Raw genomic sequence first — 15,817 nt, 5'->3', positions numbered from 1 at the left:
AGTACTGTTTACAAGTATCATGATCATTCCCAAGTACCAGCATCTATTTGCACATTGTCCAAGGAAAATGATTTTTACTACATTTTTACAACTTGTATAGAATGGGAAACTATCATAAGTTTTATCAGTTGATTTAGTTGTTTAGGAGCCTTTACTTACAAAAATAGCTCCACAACAAATAATCTTCCGTCTTCCTACTGAGCTTGTTAAGCCCAGACAGAAACTAGGGAAATGCAGGCTGTCCATTTGGTTTACGACAAGATTAAATGTTTTGTGTTCCAAAACTTTGTGCAAGTTTATATTTGGCTTCATAGTCCATATAAATACTGAGATTCAAGTTGATTACTCTTGTTTTCAACAGATCATTAAGTGGCCAACAGGCTCAAGCTTGCAAACATCCACCTTCTTAGGTTATTTCATGTAAAGAAATACTGTTGGTGCATGTGCTTTCAAGTATGTTTCTTTTGACATTTTAGGATGATAAATCTTTCCCAGTTTCTCCTTAGTTAAAAATGCTTTTTAAAAATAAGTAAATATGTGAGGTTTCCTTTTTTTATTTACACATATTCTTTGAGTTATCATTGAACTTCAAAAACCATTATATGCCAGAAGTCATTCATTATGTTTCAGGAAATTTTTATTCAGTATCTTTACTCAAATTGAGCTTTAAACATGGAGAAATTACTTCAATATTTCAAAAAAAAAATATCTTTAGTCCCACTTCTGGGTACTAATCAGTTTCTTGAAAGGGATTTTTATCAAGGCAACAGGAAATATAAATTCTTACTTAAAAATTCATAGTAACTAGTTTGCAACAACTAGAACCATTCAGCTATTTTAGACAAATTTTGTAACTTCTTTCTTAATGTCTGTACTTCCTTGTAATGTTTGCAGTATGTACAGGATTCCCCTAAATTGGGGCAATCCTTTACAGAACATTTTCTTTGTGGGTTCCAGTGTTGAGGATACTTCCTTGCTACAACAGAAAATTCATCTCATGGTTAACTAACTGGCTTTTGTTTTGTTTTATTGTTTTAAAAAGTCTACCTTCATTTCCTTAAAAGTTTCTATTTCAATATTGCTGTAAAAGAAATCACATGAGAACATAACAAAAAGAAAGCACAAGTAACCATATGATAGGATACAGTGTAACAAAGCTAAAGTAATGAAATGCTTAATGTAGTAGCTACCCAAAAAAGATGCACGAGTAAGTAGTCATTTGTATTTGTGTTTAGATACATACATATACTAATACTAAACAGTTTATTCCACACTTGTCACAAGTTTGGTTGAGCCTAGTTGTTAACATCTCTTAATAAACCAGAATGTGAAGTATATATTGAATCTGCATAAACAGAACAAATTTTGAATATCGTACAAATATATACCATGTAGGTAATCTTTTAATCCCACTTATTATGCATGTTTGTCAAAGGGTTATATAAAATGTGTGGTTAATTTTTCATGCATAAGCAAAGTGTCCCTAATTAATCATTGTGAATGCTTGTTCAGATCAACAGAACAATATTTGTCACTGCTGAGGCTCTTGGTGATTTTATTCGTTTTGCCAATTTACTGAGAGATTGGGGTGCCATCTATCGACTCATTGAAACTATTGCACTCACATCTATCTTTAGTGCAGATAATGATGTGTAAATAGTGTAACCGATGGTTATGGGTTGTTCTAAGGTTTTGCTTGTGCTTAAGGTCTTTGAAATTTTAGCTCTTTGAAAAGGCTGGTGTCATAATGTCAGGCATACCTTTTCTGTATCCAAATGTCCTGCCAGAAAGAAGAAATTGCAAGAGATTATATAAGGGAGTGAGCGATTTAAAGCAATGTTTTAATTAATTTACTGCAGATGTCTTGTTAAATATCTCAGTAGTGTTGGGCTTTCTCATAATAGTAGTCTAGGTATACTGGTTCCTTTGCATGCAATGGTTTCTTTAAGTTGGCAAATTCATTTCCTTTAACAAATTATAACATAGTCATTTATACATTAAAAGTACTACATAACTAATCATATTAAATTGTCATTTCTCTTTCCATTTTTTTAAAAAAGCTTTTTCTTGGTAGATTTTGCAGGTAGCTGTTTTATTATTTTTTTAAAAAAATCAAGATGTTGTTTTAAATGCTCTTAACCCTAGAGTGGCTGACATAATGCACCCAAAGAGTTCACAAATTCAGAGTCACTTTAACTGAAGTTAAAGTGTATAGTTTGGTATACAACTAATTCCTTGTTTTATCTGTACTAGGTTCATGAATTATGCCCCGTTAAAGCTTCATATTAATATTTTACATTTTGAGTTGCAAATGTATCCTTGCCACATTTTCATTTGGAAGATAAGGCTTAACTTGAAGCTCCTTCTGTCTTCTGGCCTTCATGACTCCAAATATATTGACTTTTAGGAAAGAGTAAGAGAATTGCAATTTTGCATGTAGAAGATGGCTCCATGAAGCTTTAAAATGGAGTGTGGGGGGGGGAAGGTTGGTTTGGATAATGTCCCCATTACATTTTCTGAAATGTACCCAATACCAACTAATACTGTCTATGATAACTGTTAGTAATGGGTGCATGTTTTGGGTTTTTTTAAAAGCTAGCTTGGATCCAAAGTGATCTGGGTCAGCGGCGAGGAGGAACCTGGAAGTGGTAGATTTTTCCTTCCAGTATCTACTCTTTATAGGATAATGCTCTGGATGATTTTGGGCGGCTTTTTAGGGGGCGTGGGAGGCTGTTGTCTGAAGAATGGAGATTAAAAGCTTCGGATCCCACCTATAATGTTTAACGTATCTTTCAGAATATAGTAGAACTATTTTTTTGCACTGTAATGTAACATGTTTCTAGTAATAAATCATTCATTACAATTAACAACAAATAACTTGCTTTCTAATGTTCTGTTTTCCAAGCAGAGAACAGCTTCTTTTATTTGACTCATCTGTATTGATAAAAGTATGTGTATATATGGGGTGGATTAACTGCTCGCTAATATGGTCTCCATAAAGTTAAAAAATCTGGGAATATGTATAACGTACGTGGATTCCTTGCAATGCAATTGGAAGATGGCCTATGAAAAATGTAGGGTAATACTGTATGGGGTAGAAAACAATTGAATGAAACATATACAGTGTCTTCATTGGAACGAACCAGGGTTACTTACTTGAGGCTTCACATATATCGGGTACAGTATGTCTGGCATAAAATGAAACTAGCTGTTATAAACGTGTAGCAAATCATACTTAGGAATAATGTGCATGCACAAGTATATATATCCTGGCTTAAAATCTATTAGGCCTGTGGTGTGCTATATATCATTATGGACATCACAATTGGAAAAATGTGTTTCATATCGTGTATAATGTGATGGTTTTTCTATATATATATTTTAACAATATATTTCTTTGCTGTGGAGCTGGGTTTCTTCTTCTTCAGGGTATCACAGTCTCTCCCACTGCCTTGCTCTGTGCATGCAGTGAGTCCCCCTCCCCCATCGCCTGCCTTTTCTCATTCATATCAAAGCCCCTCGCCCCAAGATGGCCACCAACAGAGTTTTACAGCCACCAGACTTTAACCACCAAACACTATCATTTAACACGCTTTTTGACAGTTTGTTAACCTTACTTTTAATCCACTTACATTAAAAAAGGTGAACCAGGAATTGCTGTTTTCGTATGCGTATCTAAAAGACATGAAGACACAATACCTCTTTTGTGCTTAAATTTTGTGCTTGTATTTCTTTGTGTGTGATCATTAAAATTCTGCTTGGTCTCCTACCTTTCTTTGAAATAAAAATGTAAGTATGCTTACTTTTAAATCTGAGCTGCACAAAGCAGCTGCTGAAATTAAGCACAACTACTGTGTGTGTGGGTGTGTGTATTTCCCTCGATTTAAAGAAATTATAAGAAACTTTATCGCCCACAAGGCCCATTCTACAGAAGAGCAATGATTTAGCTTTTCGGCTGAATTACTCAGAAATTGGTTCCTCATAATCGCACCAATGCCTATCCTAGTCTGAACCACGACATTTGAACATATAAGCCTACTAATTGTTGTTATATTATGGTGATGTTTACAAAAGGACGGTCTTGGGTTTTCTTCGTTTGCTTTACTTAAAAGAATCTTTAAAATAGTTGTATGGCTTTTATCTAATTTCCCCCCAATATTTTGAAAACGTACACAGTATTTTGCCATCCTGTTACCCAATCCTATTCATGTTTACTAAGAAGTAAGTCCTGTAGAATTAGGTTGGATGTGCTTGGAAGTAAATGTGTGTAAGATTGTAGCCTTCATAAGATTGTGTTAGCTCTCAGGAGCTCTCCAGTTGTAGTATTTACAATTCGTATAATCTATTTTAAAGAATGTATGTCATAATATTATGTATAATTTGGAGACTTTATCATATTTATTCTAAGCTTCCCATGCCCAAATGCGTCTTTCTGACTAATTAAAATTCATTTGAAACTTCGGTTATCTTCACTTTATATGTGAATTTATGAAGAAAGAGTCATTTGTAGTTTGGGGTAGAGAAAATTGTCAGATGAAAATATAATTTATGCTAAAAATAAAACTTGGTTTCACAATAAATTCTGCCTCTTTATCCAGCTGTGATAGATAGTTCTAGATAACAAAAGCTGCATTAGTTGACATTTTAAAAATCACTTTGCTACTTATTTCCTGGAAGGCAATACTTGCATTTTACAGGTTTCTGTTTAATTCATAAAATGTATATCTGTCAGTGGCTTTTTAGTTAAATCGAGAAAACAAGAAAGAAATTAATTCAACATATGATAAGTACACCAAGTTGACTTTATTTTGTCTTGATTTGTTTCAGGGTGCTTTTTGTTAGTTTTTGTTAGAAAAACCTGTCACACACGTGTAAATAGTGAACATGCACAAGTAAAGCAACGCTGCATTATCTGCACTGAGAATCTCCTCTTATCCATAATCTATCTTTTTCCCCAGTAAATATCAAAAACACCAAATATATTACTTTTTATTATCATATGACAGACATCAGCAGTAACTATCTGTAATCTTATTAAAAGCAGCATTAAGTCTGTAATCCTGCACATATATACTTGGAAGTAAATTCCGTGGAAGTTCTCAGCTAACATACATAGACTTGGTCCATATGGGATGTTCATGTTTCCAACCTGCTGAAATGCAAGATGTTACTTTTCTTATAAGGTGCTTTTTCTGGAGCAGTTTAACAATACTTAATTCTCACTGAAATTAGGAGGCCTTCCATTTAAACAATTACCGGGGGCCAGACTAGATGACTCTCAGGGTCCCTTCCAACTCTACAATTCTATGGTTCTACTTGTTGGATTGTATCCTGTGTGATTCAAATATTCTCTAACTATATAGTGATTTCAATATATATGGTTTGAAATATGAGTGTGATGTAAGTGCAAATGTGGAGCATTATATCCAATGGTAGTCATACTTTGAGTAGTTTCATTGATTTCAGTTCTTCTCCTCTGTGCATGAGTTGGTTGGTTATCAATCCCATCCCTATTTTTTAAAATTATACACAGAATATGTGTATAATATAGTGTTGCCTTGTTAAAAATTGTTGATGTTTCTAAATATTCTTACGGTCAGGGTATTACAGAATACTATACTCTGACAAAAGCATTACCAGTAAGCCTTGCTAGTTTACGTATTTTTGATATTTACTAGTAGGAGGCAGGCTATGTGGAAGGGGGGTTCTCAATGCAGATGATTTGTTTATGTCTGAATGTTAGCTATTTCCCTTCATGCTTTTGTTTCTGAAGCTTGGCATATTGGACCACAGCTTCTGCATCATGCATCTGTTGTACATCCTTACCTATAAAAGCTCATAGATAAAAATTCAGTTTTAAAAAATGTTAATTTCCTAGTTGCTGCAACAGGCCCTTGCACTTTATTTTTAATTGTGCTATGTACAGTCTCTCTAGTTAGAAATATTCACCCAAGCCATCATGCTTTTAAAAGATATTTACATGTGACTTTTATTGAAATAATGTGGATGGGGCAGGCATTTTGAGTTTACGTGCCACTGAAAGCAGTGCAGTGTGGATATTGCAGCAATGACACACAAACGTGCATTCTTACCTAAATCCATCAGTTAGGCATGCTGTAGCCACTGAAACAGCTCTCTTTGTGCCAAACCTAAAATACAATTAATGAAGAAAAATGTTTATAAATGTTGCATTAAAGTTCTAAATTGCATTAACTTGTAAAAGAATACAGCATATAAATATGAAATTGGGTGATGAAATTGCAGGATTGATTATTGTTGCTACACTAGTGTTCCTTAATAGTGGAAATGAGATACTTAGGTATTAAATTTCTTGCTTGAGAAAAGAAGAACCTTGCAGAAACTTCTGTATCAGCTGCTATTAAATCAAATGAATATTTTGTATTATTCATATAAGAATTGCTGTAGAAATAACTTGTTACAAACTGAACAGGCAACAGTTAAATTTTCTACAACTCCTCAATGTCTCCATTGGGAGAAAAATGTAACAATTTTAAACTCCGTGGGCTGTTTGGTTCTACAAACATAACTATTTTTTTTTTTATATTTTAAAATAATTCCTAAGCCATGTAGGCATCAGTTCTGAAATACTGACCATGTGAGAGTGTCTAACAGTACAATCCTATACATACCTATTCAAAAGTAAGTATCATTGAGTTTATTGAGGTTTTACTGCCAGGAAAAATTGTAGCTTTCTTTGGGCTTATGACTTTAGATGTTTTCAGAGTTAAGAGTAATTGAAATTAGTGGGACAAACTTGCCTTGAATCCGCATTTGTAACTTGCTGTATAAGGCATGCAGAATGAATTTTGTGCAGTTAATTACAGATTTGCATTCTGCTTAGTATTTTCTTTTACACAGTTTAAATGATAATTTTTTAGAGGAAGATTGGTCAAAAGCTTGCATAGATCTGAAGCATTCCATCCAGTCACTTTTATTGAGCGCTCCCATGCTAGGTTGCTTACCCACACACCTTGCAAGTCAAAAAAGGGGGTGTTGATTGCAGAATCGGTTTGGCATACGCCTGCCTGACTCAATAAAGAATTCTATAAATCCTTCCAATGTCACTGTTTTTCTTATGGAGTGACTTGCTTATGCAATTTGGGGAAATAAGGTTGTAACCACGGCCTTTTAAGAGGACGTGGCTGCCCTTTCTTTGCCTTTGAAAGCCCTGACCGAGCGTTTATTTAGCTCATTTTTGTGCTGAAAGGTGGGGCTTAATCAAATTTATGATGTTTTCTTCGAGTGTGCAGTATTTTCACTAAAGTAAAAGAGGTGTGAAATTATGCATGTTTTATGCTTCCATTTCTGTAAATATTTGCTCTTTGATTTGTGTACAAAACATCGCTGAACAAATTTTACTACATCTTGTACAGGCTTTGTATTTTAAACGGGTTGTATTTATATTTTAAAGTTTACATTAGAATTGTGGCTTTAGTGAGGTATATAAAGCCACTTGTGATATGAGCCTTGTTAATATTTGTTTCGTCTCCAGCTTCCAAAGGGCCTAATGGCATTATTTAATTAAGATATTTATATACCTCATTAATTGGCACCAGTGACACCTAAAGTGGTTTAGCACAATAAAAAAAAGAATTAACAAATATAGTGGTACCTTGGGTTACAGACGCTTCAGGTTACAGACTTCGCTAACCCAGAAATAGTATCTCGGGTTAAGAACTTTGCTTCAGGATCAGAACAGAAATCGCGCGGCGGCGGCAGGAGGCCCCATTAGCTAAAGTGGTACCTCAGATTAAGAACGGTTTCAGATTAAGAACAGACCTCCAGAACGAATTAAGTTCTTAACCCAAGGTACCACTGTACACCAGACTCAATACTTCAGCATATAAAAACAGAACCATTAAAAGATATAAAATATCCAGCTAACAGTTACATTAGCAGCCAAACATTGTTAATTCAAAATATTTTATTGAACAAATACTGATGTGTGGAGGACCGTGGTGCAGTTGTCTCTTGAATATTACTGGGATAACCTTCCAAACTTTGGGCACAACTACAGAAAACACCCTACACTATGCCCAGGCAGAACAAACCTGCCTACATGGAGCAAAACTTCATTTTCAGAATGTAACAAATAGAGGAACCATCAGCCATGCTTGTTTGCAGCATCTTTCATAATTCCCCCCACCCCGGTAGTTAGGAAGGGCCTCAAAAGAATAGAAGAGGCCTGGCACCATATTTCCAATTTCTTGAGCCACTGTAATTTCCTTCAACGACAGTACAAATTAGGATTTTTGTTGTCAGAGTTATCAGTTAATGCAGCACATCAAAAACAGAAGAATATAGTAATCTTCTGGACACCAGGGTTACTGGGTTCATATTGGGCATGCTAATATTAGCTGTCCATTCTCATTGAATGTGAGTTCTATAACACTTTAAAGATAGGAAATAAAAGGAAACACTTTAAAGATAGGAAATAAAAGGAAACACTTTAAAGATAGGAAATAAAAGGAAACACTTTAAAGATAGGAAATAAAAGGAAACACTTTAAAGATAGGAAATAAAAGGAAAGTCCACAATGAATTTCCATAAGTAAGATCAAATGCATGAAATGGAAAGTGAAAGGGTTAGATTCTCTTGTAAGTAAAAATCTGATTTCGAGATGTATTCCTTTCACTTTCAATCCTATATTATAAAATGGAGGAGAGCAACATGGTGACCCCTCTAGAAGCTAGACTTTGGGATATAATCCCATGGACATATTACATTTTCATTCCCCTTAGAGTGAAAATGTTAGAGTGTTAGGGTTAGAGTGAAAATGTAGACCATCCATAGAATCCATTACTCATTCATATATTTTGTCTTAACTTGAAATTCATGTCCTGACAGTTGAATATAGTGAAATACACATTGGACTTTGAAAACCTTGATTCATATCGTTGCTCAGTCATGAATCCCTTGATGGCCTTGGGCTGGTCACTATGTCTCCATTTAACCTACCTCCCAGGCCTGTTATGATAATGTCCATGTGCAGCCCAGACCTCTTTGGAAGAACATAGCAATTACCGGGGGAGGGGGGGACCCAGTAAAAATAATAGTGGCTTTTCAGTTGTGTATCAGGATACAAAAGTATAATTGCTGGTTGCATAAGTACAATGAGGTTCAAGTTAACAAACTGTCAAAAATGTTTTTTTTAATGCAAACACTAATTCTCCTCCACCCCAAATTTCTTCCCCCAAAATTCAGTGCAAATATAGCTTAACTGGGGATTTTTTTTAAACTGTTGGCCAGTTCTCTCTGATTCTCCATGCTTGCTTAGAGAAGAGAAATCTGAGAGAGAGTCATGCGAGGTGAAAGACAGAGAATGAGAGAGGGGTGTAAACCTAGGGGAGTTGCTTAATGTGGAGTGTAAAGGTGTGATCTTTATAACCATTACATTCACTGTAGAGCAGGGGTCTGCAACCCGCGGCTCCGGAGCCACATGTGGCTCTTTTACACCTTTGCCGCGGCTCCGGGGCAGATACTAGCGAGGGGAGGAGGCGCATTGTGCACCCCGACACTCCCCACTGTGGCGGGCGCTGTACTGGCTGTGACGTCGCATGGGGCGGTGTGTGCGTTAGTCACGCACCGTCCCGACGTCACCTTCCCGCCCGCTGTCAGATCGGACATTAAGGTAAACAATATATGCAGTGTTATATTTGTTTTAAATGTTGCAATGGTTTTGCGGCTCCCAGGTTTTTTTCCTTCGGAAACGGGTCCAAGTGGCTCTTTTTGTCTTAAAGGTTGCAGACCCCTGCTCTAGAGTGAATCTTCAGAATCAACCATCCCAGATGAATGAATCTTCAACACATGGTCACTGCACTTTTGTGCTTACCTGAGTGTTCAGAGTAGTTAAAGGATGGAGCTATAGAATGTGGTTTTAAACCTGAGCGTGAAACAATTTTAGGTTTCCTTCCACTTTTAAATCTACAATTGCTAGACAATAATGTTGTATGAAATCATACACAAGTATTTTCTAAATGTATATTATAAGCTTTTCTGTGTTGTGAAACTACTCATATTTCAGTTTTCCGTATAATAAAATGTTTATATTTGTGGATGTGGAATAACTGATGATCACCTCCTGTACCCCCACCTCAAATATGCTTTTCAAAGTTCTGAATTAACTAGGGAGTTTTGTACTTAACTAGGAAGCAGTTGAGTGGCCACATGTGGAGTATGGCAATCCTGCAAGTAAACTGGTCCCAAGCTGTTAAGGTCTTCATATACCAGTATAACACCTTGAATTTAGCCCACTAACAAATCAGCAACTTGTGCGGATTATATTCTGACATGGCTCCACTCCTGTCTGCAACTGTGCTGCAGCATTCTGCACTAACCGAAGTTTGCGCGTCAATCACAAGGGAAGCCCCACATAGAGTGCATTGCAGTAATCCAGTCGTCAACAACAGCAGCAATAACAACCTTTTATTATTTATACCTCACCCATCTGGCTGGGCTTCCCCAGCCACTCTGGGCGGCTCCAGCAGAACATTGAAAACACGATAAAAGATCAAACATTAAAAACTTTCCTAGAAGGCCTGCTTTAAGATGTCTTCTAAAAGTCAGATACAGTGGTACCTCGGTTTATGAACTTAATCCGTTCCGGAAGTCCTTAAACCAAAACCGTTCTTAAACTGAGGTGTGCTTTCGCTAATGAGGCCTTCTGCCGCTGGTGCCCTTCCACCATTCGGATTCTGTTCTTAGACCGAGGTAAAGTTCTCAAACTAAGACACTTTCTGGTTTTGTGGAGTTTTTAAGGCAAATCGTTCTTAAACTGGACTGTTCTTAAACCCGAGGTACCACTGTAGTTATTTCCTTGTCATCTGAAGGGAGGGCATTCCACAAGAAGGCCCTCTGCCTGGTACCCAAATACAGCTGGTAAAAGGCACTTCTAGCCAGTGAGGCTACCTGGGACCCCAGTGACAAAGCTGGATCCAGAAGCACCTTCAGGCTGTGTACCTACCTACCTCAGGAAGAGTGCAACTCAATTTAGGGCAGGCAGTTGACCGATTTATCAGGCATGGCAACCACTCGCCCACAACTTGCCTCCAACTTGGCAGAATTCAAGCTCAGCTTCTTTTCTCTCATCCTTTCCGCCCCCAAACTTCTAATGACTTCACCCAGCAGCTTCATTTAGATATTAAATAGCATTGGGGTATAAAACACTGCCCTGCCAGCAGTCTAGAAAACTCTCTTCCAGTGCTACTCTCTGGACCCGGTCATGTAGATAGAAATGGAACCACTGTAACACAATGTCTCCCGTTCCTATTCAGCAAAGCCAGTCAAGGCAGATACCACAAACAACGCCACTGAAAACCGCAGAGAGATCGGGTAGCAGGAGAAAAGTTGTACGCTATTTGCCCTGCTCTCTGTAAAGGTCGCCATCTGTAAAAAAAACACACCCGAAAAACGGGGGGGGGGGGAAACCTACTGGTGTTATTAGTGCAGCCATTATTTTGTTAGAAATGTGATGTGTATATTGATTATGAAATCCAAAGCTGCTGCTGTTGTTGTTGTTGTTGTTATCAGCAGCAGCAACAACAGCAGCAACTACTACTACTATTGTACAGTTTAGGATCTCATTTACGGTTCTGCATTTCCCCCCTTAAAATTTATGAACAAGTCTTCTATCTGTAGTAACTTACGGGCTTATACCAGATGTGACATGATTTACACTTATTCATTGTAATACGAGAGAAAATTTAAAATTAAACAAAAATTTAGTGAAATTTCATTCAAATCCCAAAAGGATCATATAAGAGTATACAATACTACGGCTGACTGAACACCATCCAATTTTCATGTTGAGTGTTATGAAAGAATGACTGAGTGACTAATGACACACAGGGGCGTTATTACAGGGGGTCTTTTGAGCCAGGCCTCAGATCTCCTACCCCTTTCTCTCCTTTTAAACTTACGTGGTATTTTGTTTTTTAAACTTTGCTTATAGAGTGACTGGGCATACAGCAAAGAGGAATGCTGGTAGGATGCCAGTCACCCACTATCTAAATTTGTCTAGAGTCACCTATGCATCTAAACAGGCATATGCATATTTATGTCATGGACCAGTGTCCCCAGAATCAGCAGCAGTGCTCCTGATGACACAACACCCGTGCCAGTGAGGGGGGGAAATGGGCAATGTTTTCGGTGTTTTGTGCAGCTTTTGCTACTTAAAGAAGGAAATAAATTCCCTTCTTTGAAAGATCTTCACTCCTTCCAATTCTCCATCATGGATCTCTTCTCTGTGTTTTGTCTTTTAAAGCAGTGGACACCAATTCACCCGGAAGCCTAGCTCTGACCCCTATTTTATAACGGCAGGATGTATGATTACTCCTGCAGGATTTATGGCAGTGTGAGCATATAGCTGAAGAAAAAAATGTGCCGTATTAATCATTGGGTAAGCTCCTAGGTAACGGTTTGTTAGCAGCATGTAGTTTGGCATCATTTGAAACTTCTGCACTGTGACATTAAAAATTTCACAAGTATTCAGCAGCACAGCGGGAGAGGAGATGTTGTGTTACACATGTTTCACTGTTCTCTCTCTGCATCCGAAATGCTTAGCCACTGATAGTTTCTGTTATCAGTGATCCACATATCAAGAACTGATTAAATGCTCATATAGATTGAACTGATATTTTTCTAAATGTTACACTCATTGTAAGGCTCACAGTGTTTTATAATAATGCATGATGGTGTTGGTTGAGAATTCAAAGACTGATTCTCTCCGTATTGTGCAGTGGTATGCTGTCAGGTCTGTAGCAGTTACTACATGCTGGTGGGATCTGACATGGCGGGGAAGTAGTTATTACTTCCTTCCTGATTTTTAAAAAGCTTTTAGTTACATCAGTGAATCTTCTACTTTGCATGCAGTCTTCAGAAGTCATCAGTTCCAGATTCTTTAGAGGAGATGTTCAACTACTCAACGTGCCATGGAACCAGCCCAGTCATTCCCAGTGAATCATTTCTACCTTCTAAAAGCAGAATAGCCGGGGATATAAAAATTATGGCTGGGTTTTGTAGTTGAGCATTAGTTTCTACTGAAAAGTCTGTCCTGACCATAATAGCAGAGCAATGTTCCATGTACAGTGGTACTTCGGGTTAAGTACTTAATTCATTCCGGAGGTCCGTTCTTAACCTGGAACTGTTCTTAATCTGAAGCACCACTTTAGTTTATGGTGCCTCCTGCTGCTGCCACGCCGCCGGAGCACAATTTCTGTTCTCATCATGAAGCAAAGTTCTTAACCTGAAGCACTATTTCTGGGTTAGCGGAGTCTGTAACCTGAAGCGTATGTAACCTGAAGCATCTGTAACCCTGTATCACTGTACTTATCAACACTGATGCTATCTGGTGAAATTGACTCATACTTCATGTAGGCTGATGAACGCATGAAACTACTATTTTACTTTTAACCTATGATTTATTCCATAGTTTTGGATTATCTTTTGTCATTCAGGGTTTTTTTAAAAAATAATTTTTTAAACTATTCTTCTTTCCCAGGCCTCCAGCACATACAAACTGGCCTCAGCAGAACAGAATTCTGTTTGTAGGGCTCTGAGCTGCTGAATGCTTAATTTGGATGCTCTGGCACATAGTCAGAGTGCCAGCAGTTTGTTCTGAGTTGGCCTAGAAGGGGAAGGAGGTTACACCTTGCTATCTACACACAGAGTAAACATGATTATACCCCAAAGCAAATGAATGTTAAACCATCTCAAATATTTCTAGTTAAAAGAGTTAGTTTCAAGGTATAATGCAGACAACTGCTTTTAATTGAAAAAATGTTTTCCAATCAGGACAGTGACTGATTTAGCAGTATATTGCCCAAATGCAGAAAACATTAATTTGTGATAACTTAAATTCTGTTACCTTTTAAAGACAGTTCCAAAAAGGCATGAATATGTAACACTCAGTAGTCTGGTTTGGGTGTAATGCTAAAGTATGATGTGCTAGGTGCATGTGTGCAAACACACACACACACACACACAATCTGCTTTATCTGCTGATACAACAGCAGGATATGGAACATGAAATAAACCATCCATGCAATAATCCACCATACAATAATAAAACACCTGATCAAAACAAATGAAGGTGTTTAAAATAACACAGCAAGTTTTGTTAACATTCACATCAGGTAGTCTCTTCATAGTATTTTGAAACTTTAATGTTTTCTTTGTAAATAGAAAATGTTTTATTTATAATTTTTATAATTTACACAAAATACAATTACATAAAATGATAGGAACATAATGAAGTATTGTTGAAGTAGAAAAACAAAGAATAATCTTTCTAGTGCAACCTCCTGCTAAATTCTGCTAAAGCATCCATGACAGATGGCTATCCAACCTCTGCTTAGAAAGCTCCAAGGAAGGAGAGTCCAGAACCTCCCAAGGGAGATCCATCTTCCATGTATTATAAAAAGTAAAGGTACCCCTGCCCGAGCGGGCCAGTCTTGACAGACTCTGGGGTTTGTGCGCCCATCTCACATCTATAGGCCGGGGGCCAGCGCTGTCCGGAGACACTTCCGGGTCACGTGGCCAGCGTGACAAAGCTGCATCTGGCGAGCCAGCGCAGCACACGGAACGCCGTTTACCTTCCCGCTGGTAAGCGGTACCTATTTATCTACTTGCACCCGGGGGTGCTTTCGAACTGCTAGGTTGGCAGGCACTGGGACCGAGCAGCGGGAGCGCACCCCGCCGCGGGGATTCGAACCGCCGACCTTTCGATCGGCAAGCCCTAGGCGCTGAGGCTTTTACCCACAGCGCCACCCGCGCCCCTAATTAAATAATTACTGAACTTTGATTCAGGAATTTGATCATTTGCTTATAGAGAGGAATGAATGGCCACGTGACCCGGAAGTGTCCCCGGACAGCGCTGGCCCCCGGCCAATAAATGTGAGATGGGCGCACAAACCCCACAGTCTGTCAAGACTGGCCCGTTCGGGCAGGGGTACCTTTACCTTTACCTTTAATTATTTAATTTGTTCTTTAGCCAATTATTTTTTAACTTATAAACACATTATAAAAAACTTTAGCCTATTACTTTTATTAAGTTAGGGCACTAGCTGATGTCTCAGGAGGGGAAAGGCACACCACAGGGAGTCAATTACAATATCAGGAAAGAAAAAAGGGGGTAATGTGAATACAAACAGGCATCTAATACAATATAATTTTCCAAATTGCACAGGTTCTTTAATGAGAAGAAGTCTTGAACTCTGCCCAGATGGATTTCACCCAAAGCTTACACTCTTTTTGACAGTCTTTCCTTTGTGATCGTACAGGTGTCGATTCACTTAATCTCAGGTGCAAGAGTATAATAACATGGCTAGAGCAGTTACCACAGAAGGTCCCTTGAAAGCAAGTTCAGGCCGCCAAGAAGATACAGACACTTCCTTAAGGCTGAATGGTTCTCTCCACTGATCTACACCATCTCTTGTAGTCATTAATGAAGCTGCCATTTTTTGTACGTTCCTTTGATCCTTTCTCTGAGAACTGTGCAGTCAGCAAGGTGGGGCACTGCCTCAGCATCTGCTGGGAAGCTACACACTTCCCAACCTCGTCCCAGCCCTTAAAGGAAGTAGACAGTCCATCCCTTCACTACAAGAGGTCTGATGAAGTGGCAGCTGAATAGCAACCCTTGCCCACACTTCCTTCACTATCCACTGGGAAGATATGTCAGAAGCCCAACAAGGACCCTTCCCTTCCCAGCCTCTTCCCAGTCCTTCAATTCCTTAAAGGGACTAGACTAGACTAGGCTGTCCATCCCATTCCTGTAGGAGGTCTGGTGAAGCAGCAGCTG

General features: G+C 38.2%; 1 protein-coding gene across 3 annotated transcripts in view; it reads left to right on the top strand.

Moving 5' to 3' along the window:
• ZCCHC7 (zinc finger CCHC-type containing 7) overlaps positions 1–15,817 on the top strand; it is a 120,379-nt gene that overhangs the window by 86,770 nt on the left and 17,792 nt on the right. The window lies entirely within an intron of this gene.

The sequence above is a fragment of the Podarcis vaucheri genome (assembly GCF_965113315.1).
Source record: "Podarcis vaucheri genome assembly, chromosome: 17".
In the NCBI taxonomy this organism is placed as follows: domain Eukaryota; kingdom Metazoa; phylum Chordata; class Lepidosauria; order Squamata; family Lacertidae; genus Podarcis; species Podarcis vaucheri.
This window is presented reverse-complemented; position numbering and strand designations above follow the sequence as displayed.